The sequence below is a fragment of the Lontra canadensis genome, unplaced genomic scaffold (genome assembly GCF_010015895.1).
Source record: "Lontra canadensis isolate GAN:19392208 unplaced genomic scaffold, GSC_riverotter_1.0 scaffold90, whole genome shotgun sequence".
In the NCBI taxonomy this organism is placed as follows: domain Eukaryota; kingdom Metazoa; phylum Chordata; class Mammalia; order Carnivora; family Mustelidae; genus Lontra; species Lontra canadensis.
The window spans coordinates 8,206,358-8,221,824 of record NW_022631084.1 but is presented as its reverse complement, the minus strand read 5'-3'; the positions used below and the strand labels follow the sequence as shown (position 1 = coordinate 8,221,824).

General features: G+C 45.3%; 1 protein-coding gene across 1 annotated transcript in view; it reads right to left on the bottom strand.

Annotated features, from left to right (window-relative positions):
- GPR160 (G protein-coupled receptor 160) overlaps window positions 1–14,697 on the bottom strand; it is a 42,901-nt gene extending 28,204 nt beyond the window's left edge. The window contains exons 1-2 of the mRNA XM_032836150.1: window positions 14,525–14,697; window positions 13,682–13,812 (exon numbers count right to left, since the gene is read on the bottom strand). The gene's annotated coding sequence lies outside the window, so the exon portion shown is untranslated. The remainder of the gene's footprint in view (window positions 1–13,681; window positions 13,813–14,524) is intronic.
- Window positions 14,698–15,467: the final 770 nt, after the last annotated feature.

The following is a 15,467-nucleotide window of genomic DNA, read 5'->3' as shown; positions in this document are numbered from 1 at the left end:
AAAGGACAAAGTCGGAAGATTTACAATACCTGATTTCCAGACCTATTAGCTGCAGAACCAAAGACAGCTTTGTGGTACTAATTTAAGAGCAAAGAGAACAGATTATAAGATTTACAAGAAAATACCAAAGGTCCATTTGACTTACAAGAAAATACCAATGTTATTCAATGGAGGAAAGGAAAGTCTTTTCAACAAATGATGCTAGACCAACTGGATAAGTGTGTGTGTGGGGGGAAAGGACCTCAATCCCACCTCATACTATACACAAGTATTAATTCAGGATGGATCACAAGTTTATTTATTTATTTATAAAGATTTTATTTATTTATTTAACAGACAGAGATCCCAAGTAGGTGGAGAGGCAGGCAGAGAGAGGAGGAAGCAGGCTCCCTGCTGAGCAGAAAGCCCGATGTGGGGCTCCATCCCAGAACCCTGGGATCATGACCTGAGCCGAAGGGAGAGGCTTTAACCCACTGAGCCACCCAGGCACCCCAGGATGGATCACAAGTGTAAACATAAAAGCTAAGACTAAACCCTCTAAAAGCAAAACAAAGGGGCATAGCATCTTGCAATCTTAGGTAGGAAAGTATTATTAGGCAAAATGCAAAATTACCAACCATAAAAAAAATTGATAAAGAAGAATCAGTAAAATTAAAATCTGCTCATAAGACAATGAAAAGGCAAGAAACACCCTGGAGGAAATATTCACAATGTATGTATCTAACAAAGGACTTGTGCCCAGACTACCAGACTACAAACACATACATATACATGTAGATAGCCTACAAATCAAGAATAAAAAGACAAACACTCAAAACAAAAATGGGCAAAGTACTTGAAAAGACACTCCAAAAGGAAAATGTACAAATGAGCAACAGCAAATGAAAAGGTGCTCATCATTAGTCATTAGGAAAAAGCCACTTAGAACCACAATGACATACAATTTCATACCCATCAGAATGGCTAAAATTAAAATGACCAGTACCACGTATTGGAAAAGATGCAGTAGTGTGAAGAGGTATAATCCCTTGGAAATCAGGCTGGCACTTAAACATACACCCGTCCTATGATTCAGTGCTTCCACTCGCAGGTATTTACTCAGGAGAAACTAAAATAATATCCACCCAAAAACTGGTGTGACAACACCATATGCTGGTGAGGATGTGAAGCAAAAGGAACTCTCACTGCTAGTGGGAATGCAAAATGGTACAGCGACTTTGGAAGACAGTTTGGCAGCTTTTTTTTTTTTTTAAAGACTCTGTTTTTAAGTTATCTTTACACCCACTGTGGGGCTCAAACTCATAACCCAGAGAGTCACACGCTCCACCAACTGAGCCAGCCAGGTGCCCCTTAAACGTATTCTTATCATACAATTGTCCTCCTTCGTATTTACCCACAGGGGCTGAAAACTTATGTCCACACAAAAGATTGCTCACAAGTGTTTACAACAGCTTTATTTGTAATTGCCAAAATTTGGAAGAAACCAAGATGTCCTTGGATAAACTGTTATTATTCAGTGCTTTAAAAAGAAAAATGCTATCAAGCCACAAAAAGACATGGAGGAAACTTAAATGCATATTACTAAGTGAAAGAAGTCAATTTAAAAAGGCTACACACTTTATGATTCCAAGTGTATGACATTCTGGAAAAGGCAAAACTAGAGAGACAGTAAAAAGATCAGTGGTTGCCAGGATATAGAGGGGTGGGGAAGAAAGAACAGGTGGAGCACAGAGATTTTAAGCAGTGCTCTGTATGATATTATAATTGTGAATACATGTCTTTATGGATTTGTCCAAACCCACAGAATATGTACCACCAATAGTGAACTTCAAGGTAAACTGTAGATTTGGGATAATTATGAATCTGTCAATGTAGGTTCAACAACTGCAACAAAAGTAGCACTCTGATGTAACAGGGGAGGCTGTGCCTGTGTGGAGATAGGGCGTAGATGGGAAATCTCTTTGGGAAACTGTACCTTCTGCTCAAGTTTGCTGTGAATCTAAAATTGCTCTAAAAGATAAAGTCTACAAGACAAACCTTATGTGACTCTTAATCTCACAAAACAAACTGAGCGTTGCTGGGGGGAGGGGGGTTGGGAGAAGGGGGGTGGGGTTATGGACATTGGGGAGGGTTTGTGCTATGGTTGAGTGCTGTGAAGTATGTAAACCTAGCGATTCACAGATCTGTACCCCTGGGGATAAAAATATATGTTTATAAAAAATAAATAAATAAATAAATAAATAAAGATAAAGTCTACAATAAAAAAGGCTTGTAGATTAGGAACTATTTCTTAGATATGTAAAAGCAGAAACCATAAAAGAAAAAAAAATGGGTAACTTAGACTTCATCAAAATTTAAAACTTTTTCTTTAAAAGGCACCATTAAGAAAACAAAAAGCTAAGTCACAGATTCAGAAAATATTTGCAAATCACATCAGATAAAAGACTTTCTTAAAGAATTTCTTAAAACATGAATATTTTTATTAAACATTTAATTTTTTAAAAGATTTTATTTGAGAGAGAGAGAGCATAAGCAGAGGGAGTAGGTAGAGGGAGAGGGAGAAGCACATTCCCTGCTGAATTTATTAAACATTCTAAAGAATATTTTTAAAATTTTGAAACTAAGATAATAGTGACAACCCAGTTTTAAAAATAAGCAGATTTTTAAAAAGATTTATTTATTTATTTAGATAGAGAGCACAAACAGGTAGAGAGGGAGGGCAGGCCTACAGAGCAGGGAGCCTGATGTGGGGCTCGACCCCAGGACCCTGGGACATGACCTCAGCCGAAGACAGACGCTTAACCAACTGAGCCACTCAGGCGCCCTGAAAATGGGCAGATTTAGATAAACATTTTGCCAAAGATATGAGCACACGGAAAGGTGCTCAACATCATTAGTCATTAGGGAAGTGCAAATTAAAACTGAAGTAAGATATCACCACACACCCACTTGACCCATCATAATCGAAACAACTAACAATACTGAGCATTGGCAAGAATGTAGGGAAATCAAAGCCCTCGTGTATTGTTGGTCAGATTCTAACACTGTACAGCCTCTTCTGCAAAAAGTGTGGCAGTTTCTTAAAAACTTAAATATAAACATACCATATGATCCAGTAATCACATGCCTAAGAATTTACCTAAGAAAAATAAAAACACAGGTCCACACAAACACCCGTTCAAGATTTATAGTGGCCCCAAACTGGAAACAAAATGTCCATCAACTGGTAAGAGGATGAACAAAATATGGTACACATCCATAAAACTAAATACTATTCAACAATTCAAAGGGACAAGCTACTGATGTACGTGGTAAAGTGGATGAACCTCGAACTATTAAACCAAGTGGAAGAAGCCAGACACAAAAAAACTGCAGATTTAAGGATTCCATTTATAGGAGATATCCAGGAAAGGCAGAAGATAGAGAGTAGATTAACGGCCGTCTTGGCTGTAAGCTGGCATGAGCAAACTTCGGGATGATGGAAATGTTTTGAAATTAGAATGCGGTGATAGTTGTAAAAGTCTATAAAAAATGAAAGAACTGTACTGTACCCATATGATAGATGGATTTTAGGGCATGTAAATTATACCTCAGCAAAACTGTTGTTGTTTTTTAACTTCTACAAGAATGTTTGTAACAGCTTTATTCTCAAAATGGCCCCAAACTGGAAACAACCCAAATGGTCTTCCAAGGAGAACAGATAAATTGTGATAGATTAAAAAATGGAGTATTAGTTATTAACGAAAACCAAATTACTGAAACACACATGAAAGAGTCTCTAAAACATGTTGACAAAAAGCCAGTTTTGTTCTATTTATACTGTATCCCATTTATAAAATGTATATTAGATTTCACTTATATGAATTTCAGGGAAAGGCAAAGCTCATTTATGGTGCTAGAATTCAGAACAGCAATTGCCTTTGGGGTAAAGAGACTGACTGCAAAGGGGCATGAGAGAACTTTCTGGAGCATGAAAATGTTCTGTATCTTTTTTTTTTTTTTTTAAGATTTATTTATTTATTTGAGTGAAAGAGAGAGTGACAGCAAGTAGGGGTGGGTGGGAGGAGTAGAGGGAGAGAGAGAGAGAGAATCCTCAAGCAGACTTCCCCCTGAGCACAGAGCCCTGATGCCTGGCTTGATCCCAGAACCCAAGATCATGACCTGAGCTAAAGTCAAGAGTTGGATGTTTAACTGAATGAGCCACCCAGGTGCCCCAAAAATGTTCTGTACCTTGACAGGGATGTTGTGTATCTGGGTGCATACACTGATCAAAACCTAACACTTACAGATCTGTGCATTTTACTGTATGCACCTTGATGAATTTTTAAATGATTAAAAATGCCCTCCAGGGACGCCTGGGTGGCTCAGTTGTTTAAGTGGCTGCCTTCGGCTCAGGTCATGATCCCAGGGTCCTGGGATCAAGTCCCGCATCGAGCTTCTTGCTTGGCAGGGAGCCTGCTTCTCTCGCTGCTTCTGCCTGACACTCTGCGTGCTTGTGTGCTCTCTCTCTCTAACTCTCTCTCTCTCTCTGACAAATAAATAAATAAAATCTTTAAAAAAATAAAAAAAAAAATAGAAATGCCCTCCCAAACCCCACAAAAACCTTACTACTAGACCAACTCTGAATCATTCATAACTTATTTCCAGAAGGAATGGTATGTGTCTATTTGGAAATTGTAACATGCCAAACAGTTAATAAAAATGAGTGGCTAATGATTTAATACTTATTTTTAAATGTTTTAATTATCTCATGTGATATATACATATATATTTAACTTATTTGTGTTATGGAACAGAATCAAACTCATTTACCCTTTGTATATTCATTCACTCATTTCCTCCAAAAATATTTAGGGAGGGCTAAAAATATTTTCCGGGCATCCAACTTCAAATTGCAACTCAATCACAGAAACAATATTGACAGTTCACTTTTTCTTCACATCAGAATCAGAGTATGCCTTTCAGAACTATGTCTGCTTAACGTGAGTTTCCTCATCTGGTCATGGGAAGAAGTGATGTCAGACAACCTGACTGTCTCAGACTTCTGAAGCAAAACCACGTTTGGTGCCAACCAAATCCAGCAGATTCAGGACTAGTAAATGAGGTGGTCATTTCAGGCTTCCACTAACTACACGTCCACACACATACACACACGCAGCTGCTCCCCTCCACCCTGAAGCCACTCACTGGACAGTGGCATCTTTTATAGCTCAGGACTCAGGCTAGGAGGAAGGGACTGCTACCACCACAGGAAGCCACCACCCTTCCGCCCCCAACCCCCGCTTAGAGGTACAGCTTAGAGTCTGCTCTCAACCAGGCCTGAAGATGTGATGACGAATGAGGCACGACCTCTGCTCCCCAGAGAGTCTGTCTACAGCACACATGGGCCAGTGCACAGGAGCGTACAGTGTCAGGGTACCTCCTACATCCTCTCGTACCTTCTCAAGACCGTTTATAATGTTTGTGGCTTTTGAACCAGTATCTCGGAATTTATCATAAGGAAATAATCAGAGCTGAAGGAAGTACCACATGAGCAGCCTACTTGGGCAAACTTGTAATTGCCTACAGAACACCATCCTGCCCCAAAAGAATCAAAACAACTTAAATGCCTGACAACAGGGAAGTAGTCAAATGAATCATGATGGTCACACTACCTGCAGCCATGAAAGATAAGCTTTGTGGGAAAGCATGGTGGAAAATGCTGACGAGATAATGTTAAATGACAGAAGCAAGCTAAAAGCTGTATATATCAGGGCTCCGGGGGAGGGGGGTGGCCCAGAGTGGAATTCCCCTTGCTTCCCAAAGATTCTGCTGATCCCGGAATCAGTGTTACTGAGGGGAGTGAGCTCTTGTCCTCAGACAGTCTTACGGTAGGGGGGATGGGAGGCTGAAAACCAGTGGTACAGAGAGGACTACCCCAATACTGGGTGAACAGGAAAAATGTACGTATATACACAGACCAGGGGTAATCAATGCCAGGCCCTCTATGTTTGGTAAGATTGTGGCCTTGTAAATCAAGACTTCTCAAATCTGTGTGGGTCTTGTTAAAAAATGGATTGTGGGGGTGACTGGGTGGCTCAGTTGATTGAGCATCTGTCTTTGGCTCCAGTAGTGATCCTGGGGGCCTGGGATGGAGCCCAGAGTCCAGCTGGCTCCCTGCTCAGCAGGGAGTCTGCTTCTCTTTCTCCCTCCCTCCACCCCCACCTCCCTGACTCGTGCTCTCAAATAAATAAAAAACCTTTTAAAAAATGGATTCCAATTCAATGTCTGGCATGGGCCTAAGATTCTGCATTTCTAACAAGCTTCCAGGTAATGTCCAGCCTGCTGGTCCACGGGAGACAGACAGACACACACACACAGACACACACACACACACACACACACACACAGAAGAGCATGGCTAGAGATGGACACATCCTGCAGGATAGCCAAGCTACACTAACTGACCTTCTGGTTGGTCACAGCATGGGCGCATTTACTTTTTACGCCTCCCCTATGCCGAAAATGTGTTGCTTTTGTAATCAGAAAGAAAACTTTTTACTATTCAAAACCTGGGACCTGGTAATTATTCTCACAGGCGTCCATCCCCAATAATGGGAAACGGAATCAAAAGGTAAAAATCAAAAGGTAAAATCAAAAGGTAAAAATGCGGTCTTTACTCACAACACTTCTAATACCAGATGTGAGGTTTTACACACCAAGCTGTTCTGACACTGCCCAGAGTTAGTGCACAGCCCCAAGGGTGGGGGTTAGTCCCCCCAAGAAGGCCGCTTCCCATTCCAGACACCAGCCACAAGTCCAGGTTGTCAGTTACGCTTCTACCAAGCTCAAAACTGGGGGTTTCCACAATGCCCCCCTCGGGTTAATGATTTAACAGCTCACAGAACTCAGGGCTACACTTGATTATTCCTGGTGTATTATAAAGGCTACAATTCAGAAACAGCCTAATGCAAGAGATGCACAGAGCAAAGTGGGAGGAGAGCAGCTTCCACACCTGCTCTGGGCACATCACCCCCAACCCAGCACCTTGAGGTGCTCACCAACCTGAAGCTCTCCGAATCCCAACACCTAGGCACGACTGATTTAAAAGTAATTGGCCGTTAGTGATTAAGAGAACCTACAGCCCCTTGGCAGAGAGGGGCGCTTGAAAGCTCCACCCCTCTATCCACAGGGTTGGCTCCTCTGACCACCAGACCCCCCCCCCCCCCCCCGTGAATCCTCTCATTCGCATAAATGCCTTTATAATGGAAAGGAGCTTATTCTGAATAACAAAAGACACTCCTCTCTTCCAGAGCTCGGTACCAGAACTGGGATGAAGACCGAATGTATTTATTTCTTATAATATTGCAGAATCAAAGGTTTATGTATGGGCAACTTAAAATGACACACAGTATCAAAAAATAAGCACTCATCTAGTTCTCTAATATTAAGAGAATAGCTCAAAAAAGGTTGAAATATCATGTAATTACTACACACTGTATTTGTAATGACATGAAAAAAAGCAATGGTAAATTTTAATCACAGTATGAGAACTTTGTTAAAATGCTAACATAAAATGAATTAAATGTTTATAACATGTTAAAACATTATTTTTTTTAAAAAGCAAAACACAACAAAACTGGCAAGAAACGACAAAATGTTCATGTCTTTGCGTCCTTGAATAGTGGGGGTAATAGAAGATTTTTTTTCCTTTCACCTTTCAAGAATAAAATAAGATGGAAAGGAAGGAGCTTGCGAGTGATTAGCATAAAGGGATCCAAGGGTACCCATGGAAAGTGAAGGAGGCAAGCGCATACAAGGGCAGGTGACGGAAAGCAGGCTTGGGGGCTTATTAGCTGGGGGGTGGGGTGCGAGTGTGGCGCTGTGAGAGAACTCACTGGAACACCTGGCTGGGAGTGGAGGGAGAGAAATGGGAGGAGAAGGACACCGGGTTTAGTCAGGCAGGCTGGACGGCTGAAGCTACAAATCTGGATATGGGCTGGGAGGAGGAACGGGTCCAACAGCCCACTCCCTTTCTCCCTGACCCCAGCTGGCACTCCCACGGAGAGGTCTGGGCAGAAGCTGTCAACAGGGGAGCCACTGTCTCCGATGGCTGGAGGGGGCTGGCTGTGCCACTCTGCCTCCTTGGGCACAATGGATGCCCTCTGATTCCTAGGAACACCCCAACTATCATTCTCTCCCTTTCCCTCCCCAGGATGTCATGCCTCCTTAGAATTCCTTGAGGGCGTAAGGAATACACACTCACCTTGACCTCCTCTAATAAAGCCCTGCTGCATTCCCATTTCTGGCCTCATTCCTAGCCTGATCCTCATTTTACTTTGTTACCTCTCCTGACAGGCAACGAAAGGCAACAGAAACGAAGACAAATAATTCTGCACCACTGCCTGATGATCAAACTAGACAGCTCCTTTTAAAACTGTAAAATACTATGGAAGTATTGGTTAACAGCATCTTCATTCCTTCTCCAAGCTAAAGGATAAACCTGCCAGTGGACCTGCTCTATGATTTCACCACTCAAGAGAGGCAATTGGACACACGGCTTCACTGTACCTGTATCAGGATTTCACAAAATTTTTGTAAGCCTCTCCAGACACTCCTGTGAGACACACTGATCCCCAGCTTACGGAGGGCGAGGCACTGGTAGCACAGCACCCTCCATCTGCCCCAAGCCGCCACAGAAGGTGGCAGAGCTGAGGCTGGGACTCCTGTGTCCATCCAGTGTCCTAGTCCACGCTGACATCAGCCTGTTCTTCCACCACAGAATGAAGTCTGCACCCACATGGAACGCCAGGAGATTCCATCTCTTTTCCAGAGTCAGCGCAGGTTTTAATCCCTCAACAACAGAGCCAAAGCTCAGGGTCGACCGCCATGGGCCCAGGCCTTACTCTTCATCAATTCCAAAGCTGCTGCTGCACCAGACACGCTGTGAGCATTTGTCATGGAGAACATTTCTCTAAGGCCACAAGTCTACTCAGATGGGCAGCCCTTGGCTCACTCTGAAAACAGAAGGGTCAGAGCTGGGAACCATCTCTCCCCCGTAGCCTGCCTTCTAAAGCCATGGGGGAAAATCCTGCAAATAAAGGCAAAAGTGAAGGAGGCAGGGCTCTACCAACAACAGTAAGAGTTAACTCCCAGGGAATCCTTATATTGTAAGGTTTGATGTGCCATGGAATCCACACAGCCCCTACAAGATGGGGATTATTATTACCGCCATTTCACACAGGAGAAAACCGAGGCTCAGAATGGTTTAAAAAAAATAGGTCAAGGACACACAGCTAAGTAACAGAAGAACCAGAAATAAATCCAGCCATCTGGCAACAGTCCACATGCAGGATCGCTCTGCCTCACCTCTATTAGGTCTAGCCAATACCAAGCAGCCCGCTTTCCCTTGCCATCTGTCTGTGTGACGGGGTCTTAGTAATCTCCTCTCTTGCGGGAGCACTTGTGGGAGCATGCACCCACAAACTTGAATCCGAGTTCTCCTGAAAGAGTGCAATCAACTGGGTATTCCAGCATATCCCAAACACCTCAGTCCCCAAACTTGTGTCTTTCAACTAAACAAGGCATTCTACTTACAGCCCTCATTTGTTCTTTTCTGTCACCTAAGGTATTATATACCTACACCAACAGTTCTAGTGACAAAGACCACAAAACATCACTTGACATTTCCTTGAAACCACTCCACAAGGTTCCGTTTGTGGTGTTATTTTCTCTTCCTTTTCAACCCCCTCAACCCCCAAGATCTATGAACACTTGGACTTCAGGGGAAGGAAACACAGATCAAAACAGAAGCTTCAATTGTAACGAAACTGCGGATACAGACAGAGGTGAGAATACCTGTTTCATGACCCTTAAATGAAAGTTTCAAGAGGAGGAAATTGGGCCATCCTTCATCTCATATCACAGAAATCTCTCAAAGGCTGGGCTGTGAGCCTCTCAGTTCCTCATTCCTGTAGAGCACTCAGACACGGCTGTGTCTAAGCAGCATGCAGGAGCAGACCTGTCCCAAGCTGGGTAGCCAGGGAACGGAGGGTGGGGAGTACCCTTGCAAGTCCTCGGAACCCTCAGAGCAGCTCAAGAGAGCCATCGCACAAGCTCGAGGATCCGTGTGGATCCCACGGACAGGCTGCTTAAAGGAAGGAGGGCTTCTTGGTGCCCCATCCCCATGGAACACCCTGGGGACCCCCAAGGTGCACAAGACCCCATACTCCCACTCACAGTTAGTGGTTTGGATATTGGGGGCATTCCTTTTCTCCACTGTGTGGAGAAACAGTATGCAACAGTCCATCTGTGTTGTAGAGCAAGGGTAGGAAACTAAAGTTCTATGTGATAAGCCCAGCAGGCAGGGTGCGAGAAAATGACATACCTTGTATTCCTGTGACATGCAAACACTGCAGAGAAAACAAGACTCTTCATTCCCTCAAGTGAGTATGTGCTTTCCCATTTTTCTTGGAACAAGAGCCTCTCGACCTATTTCTGTTATCCCCTTTTGGACAGACAAATCCACAGAAAGACTGTTCACTATGGGAGAATCACAGGCATGCTGGGGCCCCGCCTCAAGATGGCGGGCATCTCAGGGAGCAGAGAAGACCAGGGGAACCGGGGCATGCTACTCTGCTCCAGGGAGGAGGCTGCTCCAGGCCTGCCTCTGCGAATCCCTGGGCACAGAACAGTTCAATTTCCCAATTTGCAACACCGATTCAGTTTTAATTCTCTGCTGCCCTGGCCTGATAAAACAGCTGATGTATGAACATGGCCCATGCTCTGAGTTCCTAACCAAGGCAGTTGAGAGTAGTCAAAAGACGGCTTGCCTAGAATGACTGACCAAATCGGGTGTGCACTCAGCTGTCTGCAAAAGGCAGTGCGGACAGCACAGAGGCTGGAGAATCATGTAAACGTTATGATCTAACAGATGTGAGTTTGAATCCTGGCTCTACCCTTACTAACTGCAAGGCCTCAAGTGAACCATTAACCAACCTCTCTTAGCTATAATTTCATCTGCAAAATGGGCTAATACCCAACTCTGAGACATGTGTGAGACTTAACAAAACGTGTGTGTGTGAAGACTACCATGAACCCTTCATAAATGCCACATTTCCTTCCCCCATCTCTCTAACGAAACAACTTGGCCAAGTCTTAGCTTCTTTAAATTTCACTGTCCTCATCTGTTGGAAAGGAGAATCATGCTCCAGCAGCTCTGTTCTATCCCCACAGGAAGGCATGAAGTGGGGCAGATGAAAGCAGGGTGCTTAAAAATTAGAGAAGTATGATTGACCTGATTGTCAACATCTTTTCCTTTCATTTCAAGGCCAACAAAGCACTAATTTGCTCCCCTAATGTGTTTCTACCCTTCCATAACGTGATGCAGGGAAAAGACGCAATCACAGGTGTGGTCATTCCTTACAATGGCTATTAGCAATCAACTCCTCAAGGCTGAATCCTCCCCCACCCTCACACAGAAGCCAGGAAACATTATTAGGTCACCGCCTGGTCACGTAAGAGCCCAGCAAGTTTGTTTTTCTCTTTCCATGCTCTTGTTTTAGGGAACTGAGGTAGAAAATAAAGTCACTTTCCAGCTGCAGCTTTCTTTTACCCACACACACACAAAACAGCCACAGGCCAAATGACTCCACTTAAGTATCATCAAGAATTCACTATGACATTTTCCAACTGTAAGGGGATTTTTGTCAGCTCTCCTTTACCCACACCCTGTGAGAAAACTGGGACATGCTTTGGCATTTCCTGCACGGACTGACTGACAGCATCTTTACAACTTCTTTCCACTGGTGGAACCACACCAGCAAGGGCTAGGCTGATCTGGCACTTCAACTTTCAATGACCACAGTATCATCTACTTAATTTTTCTCTTAACAGCAACGAGGCATTAAAGTCCGTTCCGCTGAAGCTACTAAGAAATGTAGGTTTATCTTTCAGGAGTATGCCCCCCCAAATTTTAACAGCCCCCTCACACAATCACCACATTTCCAAATTACTAATCAAGCATGACAGAATGAGTAGGAATTGTATGATAAATCTAGAGGGGAGAGAATGAGCAAGCTGGAGGAATATATAGATACTACTGCCCAGGTCCCTCTCCTTCAAAGCAGTTCTTGGAAAGCAAAAAGAACAGAGCCCAATATTTTAGAAGTCAATTCTTTGCTAAATATTTATACATCATGATACCTGAGGCTAACAAGGTGAAGAGGCCAATACAAACAGATAAGATCTCTTTATCAGGCAATAAGTACATCTCCACTCACCCTGTGATTTTTTTTACAACATATACCTTTTATTGATGTATACCATGCTTCCAGAAGCAAACACAAATCTTTTTTTTTTTTAAGATTTCATTTATTTATGAGAGAGAAAGCGCAGAGAGAGCATGGGAGCGGGGTAGGTATAGAGGGAGAAGCAGCTCCCCGCTGAGCAAGGAGCCCAGGGAGATGGAGGGCTCCATCCTAGGGCTCTGAAATCACGACCTGAGCCAAAGGCAGAAGCTTAACCGACTGAGCCACCTAGGCACCCAGTATACACAAATATCAAGTGAGTAAGTCATGTGTTTATTACTCTGAGCTTTATCTGATGAGCATAACTTGGGAATAAATTTGGGTAGTTCAGGAAAACTGCTAACACATTTTACACAACCTGTCTGTTGGCACAACTCAATCCCCAGCTTGCTAATACCCTTTGTATAAAAAGAGCTGACCCAGCATCCACCTACATCAACTTGATCCCCTCGGCTCTGTCACACTCAGCAACACCCAATGCCTACAGAGAAAAGGAAAAAAAGAAAATAATAAAGCAGCACTGCAGCAGGGAGAAAAAGAAGACTTTTTAATGAGTCTAGAGAGGCAGACTTTACACCTGATTTACAAAGAGTGAGGGTCTGTGGAAGGCCTGCAATCTAGAAACATCAGCAGTGCTTTCCAAACCTACCTTCTGCACAACAAGTTCCACTGGTGGTGATGGTGTTACTTTTAAAGGAAAATGCCAAACATACCAAAGTAGAGACCACAGTGTGAGGAATTCCATACCGTACCCTTCATCCCAGCTAGTGACAACTCGCAGCCAATCTCCTTTGGAACTCCCCCCGACCCCTCACTTTTCCACTAGCAGCGCTTTGCAAAACTAAATTATTTGGAAGCAAATCCTCCACCTGTATTTCAATTTCAGTATGTATTTCTAAAAGATAAGGTTTTTTTAAAAAAAATCATAACACCATTACCAAAAATAACAAAAATAATCTTAATACTATCAACTAACCAGTAAAAAGTCCTTATCAGCTCAATTTTTTATGAACTTTTCCCCTTCAAATCAGGATCCACCCAACGTTCGCACACTGCATTACTATGTCATGTCTCTTCAACAGTGTTTAAACCGCAGGTTCCCCTTGGCCGCGATTCTGAGAGCGGCCAGGCTGATCTCTACTGGCAATTCCCAATAATTCCATACCGCGGATACCACAAAAAGATTCCAGTCTTAGAGGTTCGTCAAAGAAATCAGGCACGTATATTAAGCAGTCGTTTTTACAAATTAAATAAGTTAAAAAAAAATAATCTGAAAAGCAAATGCGAAACGATTTGACCTGAGCAATTATTAGCAATTCTCGGAGCCAAACACTCAGTCACGTGCCCTTTGCTCCTGATCCGTGTAGGTTTATATCTGCACACCCCCGCCTTACCCGAGTCATTTGCACAAGGTGGGGCGAAGCGAGCACATCTCCTGCCAGCGGGACCTTCCTCCGCGGGCTGTGTCCTTGCGGTCGCCTCTGGAATTCCGGGGTTCGGCCCTGCCGCCACCTCCTGGGGCCACCTGCTCAGGTGAGAAAAAGGGAGCTTCAGCCAACCAGTTCCGGAGGGCAGTCCCAGGTTATTGAGGGAGACTTTTGGGCCAGCCAGGACAGAAGAACCAATCCGGACGCCACGGCGTCCGCGAACAAACAGCCCCGCAAAAACCTTGAGGCTTAATCCCAGTGCCCGGCACGCGGGGGCACAGTCCCCAACGACGAAGGGCGAGGAGAGGGGTCGCAGGGTCCGCCCCAATGAACACACGTGCGTCTGTGTCCGTGATTGATTACACCCACCTTTGGGTGCCAGAAGAATGAAACTTACAGACACCATTTCTGAAACGTCACCTATTTTATAATGTTTAAAAAGCTATCTCCACTGGAAACATAGGGTGCGAGTGTCTGGCCTGCCCAGGCCACCGGGTTCCATCCCCGCACCCCGGGGCCCTAGACCCACGACAGCCCGCCAGCGCGAAGGCTACGCGATAACCGCCCCCGCCCCCCAAGCCCAGGAGGTCAGGCTCCGGCGTCTGAAGCTTTCCGCCAAGGGCCCCCGCCCCACTCCACGATCTCTTCAGTGGTAGAGAAACCCCAGCCTCTGAATCCCTGAGAGAAATTCGTCTCCCTCCCTGACGCGCACCGCGCCCGCCCGAGAAGCCGCAGGCAGCGCGGGTGCAGTCGACCGCCCGAAGCCCGAGGCGCGCCAGCAGCGGCGGAACCGCCGGCCCTCGCACTCACCCCGCGCGGCGGGACTCCGGATCGCGCTCCGCGTCCCCGGCGCTGGGCGCGGGACCAGACACCTGCTGCGCCCGGCCCCAGGTGACCGCCGGGAGAGGGGCGGGAGCTCCGCGCGCCGGCCCGGCTCCGCCCCCAGCGCTCCCAGGAGGAGGAGCGGAGTAGCGAGCGTGGCCCCCGGGTCCTCTGTTGGGACCCCGCCACCGCTAGGCCGGCTCCCACCAGGAAGTGCGGGCGTCCGAGCGGGGCAGCCTTTGAGCGCGCACGCCCTGTTGCGCCCCCGGCGGGAGGCTGGCCGGAGGGGCGCCGCCTGCTGGCGGGGGGAAGAAAGGCGATGGAGGAGAGAGAGAGAGCGGTAGCTGCCCGCGGCTCAGGGAGACCTTTTCCGCGTACCCGGCCTTTGAGACCCCAGCCCCAACCCAAGGAACTCCTGTATCTGCAGGGTGGGCGGGGGCCATTGGCAGTTGTCTCCAGATGAAGGTACACACAGGGTAACAGACCTTGAAACATGCATGCCACTAGGCAACCGCCGGTAGGGCACTATGAATTCACTTTTTATATAAAAATCTGCAAATAGCACGTTTGCAAATAATACAATTATATTACATTATCTTTTTTTTCGCCAACAACGGTGCTAAAATGTTGATTTTATCCAGTAAGTATTTGTGGAACACCTACAGCTTGCCAGTCGTTTAAACGTTTAAACGTTTAAAATGTGGCACAATTTCCTCCTCGTTTTCCTTCAGAGCCTTAAACGAGGGGAGTGGCCTGAGCCTTCCTCAATTTCTCAGAGCCTGCGCCGGCTTTACAAGGAGTCTCGGAAACGCCCGCCAGAGGGCGCAAGAAGAACCCGGTGGTAGAAGTAAGTGTACGCCGCAGGGGGAACCGAAGACCTCCCCCGAGAAGAATTCCGGAAGGAGGGGAGAGGTGAACTGTCACGAAGGAC